This window comes from Raphanus sativus, unplaced genomic scaffold, assembly GCF_000801105.2.
Source record: "Raphanus sativus cultivar WK10039 unplaced genomic scaffold, ASM80110v3 Scaffold5324, whole genome shotgun sequence".
In the NCBI taxonomy this organism is placed as follows: Eukaryota; Viridiplantae; Streptophyta; class Magnoliopsida; order Brassicales; family Brassicaceae; genus Raphanus; species Raphanus sativus.
Window position 1 is genome coordinate 1 of NW_026620624.1, and position 4,180 is coordinate 4,180.

At 31.9% G+C, this 4,180-nt stretch overlaps 1 long non-coding RNA gene and 1 pseudogene across 1 annotated transcript; both read right to left on the reverse strand.

Moving 5' to 3' along the window:
• Positions 1–321: 321 nt before the first annotated feature.
• On the reverse strand, positions 322–1,193 carry LOC130507712 (uncharacterized). The gene is made up of 3 exons (XR_008942416.1): positions 899–1,193; positions 714–803; positions 322–628 (listed from the first exon to the last, which is right to left on the reverse strand). It is a non-coding gene; the product is annotated as an uncharacterized LOC130507712 (long non-coding RNA).
• Positions 1,194–2,571: 1,378 nt separating this feature from the next.
• LOC130507713 (uncharacterized) lies at positions 2,572–3,814 on the reverse strand (annotated as a pseudogene).
• Between the last annotated feature and the right edge of the window lie 366 nt (positions 3,815–4,180).

The following is a 4,180-nucleotide window of genomic DNA, read 5'->3' on the forward strand; positions in this document are numbered from 1 at the left end:
AGCCTGTTCGGACATATGGCAATACACTACAGGAAATAAGGGTAGTAATAGCGGACGAAAAACGCTATGAGTCATGTATAATAGCGCTTCCTTGGCCGCTCTGACATCGCCTGTTATAATAGGTCCGCCACTTTTAATAACGGTTTTTGTTTATGCTATAATTAACCCTACAACCATAACGAATGTTTCGTGTTATTAATTTATTTTAAAATTATCCGGAAATTTATTAAAAAGAATTACCAAACCAAACCAAATTAAATTAAATAACTCATAATTAAAGAATTCAAAAATTAATTTGAAAATTAATTCATAATTTAAATTAAATTTTTTTATTGACTAAAATCAGTATACGAATAATTGGTTTACAATTAAATTCGATTTATTAATAACATTGGTTTACACACAAAACTGGTTTATTAAGCTAACTCTATTTGAACCAAACCTAATAAACCACCCAAAACTAAACCTAATATACGCTGATGCCTGCCTTCCTCCCATCGTCACCTTCCTCCTCCATTTTCGGCCTCTTCCTTACATCTCTGTCCTCTCACCTTCTCCTTCTTTCTCTTTTCTTCATCTGTCTCGACTTCATCTCCACCAGCACAGCTTATTCATATCCGCCTTCTTCCTGTAACAAGAACAAGCAAATCTAAAATCAAATTTAAAACACAGAGAGAACAATGGCGATTGAATATGGACTGTATCAGATATACCTATCAATCTTGTGACACTATGAGAAAAGAATCTTGTTTAATCAAGTTACAGTCAGCCCCAGTATCAATTTCACTTCCTCTTCCCTGTCCCTGAAGTCAAATCCCAATTTAATCAAGTTACAATCTTGTCAAACAACACTAATCATTCAAAAATCTCAAAGCAAATCAAGGAACATATAACAAACCTGAGATGTGGTTAACTAAGACCATGAATATGCATCTGGAAAAGAAAAGCTTTGATAAGAGGATAGATAAAAAAGTGGTTGAGACAGAGTTCTTGGCAGAAGTAGAGAACGAGGAGGTGGAGATGAAGATGATGGCAGCGGCTGAGGTTTATGGTGATGGGGTGATTTTGTGTAAGGATGAAGAAGATAGACAGAAAAAAAAAGACTATAAGAAGATGAATCTCGTTGTTCTTTGTTTCAGAGAGAGAGAGAGAGAGAGAAGAGAGAGAAGAAGAAGAAAGCGAAGAAGCGTCAGTGAGAGAGAGAGAGAGGGGCAAACACAAAAGATTAAATCTGAACCCTTCAAAATATCTAATCTAATGGTTAGAATTATCAATCCACACACAACTTTTTCTAGCCAATAGGAATAAAGGGTGAGGATAGGTACAAGAATGATTTTAGGTCTTTGATTCAAATCAATCAATGGTTCAAAAAAAAACAATACAAATTGTATTCTTATTTATTTATAGCTATTATAAAAATTATTTAAGCTTTAAATAATTTGGTTTCATAATTTTAATTTTGAAATCTAAATTTTTTATTTGAATTTTAATATATTTATAGAAATATAATTTATTTAAAAAATTAAGATTTAATGTTTTGTGATATATGTTAAAATGAGATATGTGGTTTAGGGGTTAGGGTTAAGATTTAAGATTACATATATGATTTGAGTTTTAGAATATACTTGAGGTTTAAATTTAAAGTTTCTATTATAAGTTTGTAAATATTGGATTTATGATTTTCAGTGTAGAGATTAAGGTTGGGGTTTAAGGTATTAAAGTTTGATAGTTTGTATTAAGATATGGATGTAGAGTTTAGGGTTTGAATTGTAATGTTAAAGGTTGGTCTTAAGACTTTGTTAAAGATTTAAGGTTAATTTGTGTTTTGGAAGTTATATGTTAAAATATTTTTTTATCAAAAATCTAATTATCATTTCTATCCTTTATTTATTTTAGGTTTGGGAATTTTTTATGATTATAACTAATACTTGTAGATATATGTATATTTTGTATGTTTTTGAATACTTAAATTTCGAGATATTTTAAAGTTTGAAGTATGATATAAGGTCTAGGGTTAAGTTTTGGGGTTTAGATTTTTGAGCACACAAAAATCCATATAGTAATATCACATTAAATATATGAACCCCTAAACTACTATATATATATAAATATTTTATAACAAACTCATTTAATTATTGTTTTATCATATATATATAAATATTTTGCAAAAATGATCAAATCAAGAGTTTTCTATTTAAAATTTTGAATTCGAGTTTTAAAATATTATTATTTATTGTATTAAGGATATAAGGTTTAAGGTACACATTTAAGATTTATAATGGAATTTTAAATAGTCACTTTGTTAAAATTACATATCCATAAATTTATAAATATAAATGGTAATTTAATTTTTAAACATAACTTTTATAATATATATTGCACTATAACAAATATAATTTACTCTAACAAGTGAATCATAAATACCATATTCTTTTCCATTAAAGATTCAAAACATACAAAATCAATACATCAAAACCTATCAAACATACTATCAAGAGATTCAAGAACAGAGCACTAGAGTTCGGTTTATATGCTGCAGTCTAGAACAGAGCACTAGAGTTTCCACACACTGTCAAAAAGATCACATAAAATAAAGAGAGATAAGAAGACCGGTTAAGAAAGACTTGTCTGTTTCAAGATTGATGAAAAAAGACCATGAACCAGATTGCTAACTTTTCTTCTCAGCATAACACATCACACACACAACTAACTAAGAACAGAACCAGTTTCAGGTGCAACGAATGGATCGATGGAGAACATTGATTTTAGGCCACAAGATTCTCAGCATAACACATCACACACACATTCACCATTTACATTTTCACGAGCTCCTCTGCCTCGTATTTTGCTTCTTCACTCCGTATTGGACCTGTATCAATGCCCCTGCATCTCAGACTCGTCGCTGAAACCAGAAGTCACATGATCAGTGGTATCTTGATCATGATAAAAGCTGCAGGTTTTGGAGCTGGTTCTTGGGGTAAAAGCTGCAGGTTTTGCTGGAGAACCGAACTTTCCAGTCTTTTGCAACTTATTCTCAAGGACTTTCTTTGCCTCTGCAGCTGGAAGCAACCCATACTCCATTAACCTGAGATAGAAAAATAAACAAAGGGTTTACAGACAAGCAGACCAAGATGAAGCAAAGTAGTAATGCACATAACCATCAGAGAGGTAATAACAATATGGAGTCTGTTTGTGAGGTTCAAAATTCATGCTAGCTTTAATACCAGCGTCACAACATACATAGACAATGGAAAATACTAAGTGGATCTCTCTTCAGAAAACAAATCAAAGAAAAAAAGAAGTAATGAAAAGTTACCTCTTCAGGTTGGTCTCTCTTCTGACCAGGCAAATCATAGACTTTCTTCTCCCTCTTCTTCTTTACCTTTCTTCTCTGCTTCTTCTTCTTTCTATGTCTTCTTCTTATTCAACTCCCTCTCCTAAAAACCAGAGAGATAGAGACAGCAACATAAGAATACATCAATTCGACTACATCAATCTACCTGATTCCATATTTAATACAAAATTGCTGAAAGACAGAATGAGAAATATAAAAATCAAACATTCGAAACTCCAACAGAGGAATTTCTCTTGGGAAAGAGGCTTCTCATCGTCGTTTTCATCAATCTCCTTATTCTTTAATGGATTTGGGCGAGACCCAGATAAAGAAGACTTGTTGACTAGTTCGTCCTTTACTTCCTTCTTCGATTTTCTCGAAGCTGAACCACCATTGTTGGCGTTCGTGGGATTCTTCTTCTAACAAAGGAACCATCTTCGTCTCCTCTTTCTTCAGAGCTTTAGCATCATCAGATACCATCTTCGTCTTCTCCACTGTGTTTTTATATTTATCTTCGTAGACATTGAAGCTAACCTAATTCGAGAGAACTATTTGGATTTTATAAGAAACAATGAAGAAAAAAGGATTTTAGGCGGCCAAAATTTTTTATTTTCCCGCGATAACATAGATAGCGTTTTAAATTTGACAAACGCTATAAAAAAGTTAAGTGTTAGTATACAATAGCAGAACTGTCAAAACCGCTATAGTCTAGTGCTATTAATACTCACATTTTCTGTAGTGATATCTTCATGATTCTTACCAAACCAGGATGAACCATGATCTAAGAAGCTTTATTTGGAACCAATAATCAATGGAGAATAACCAGGAAGTTGAATAAATCTCATA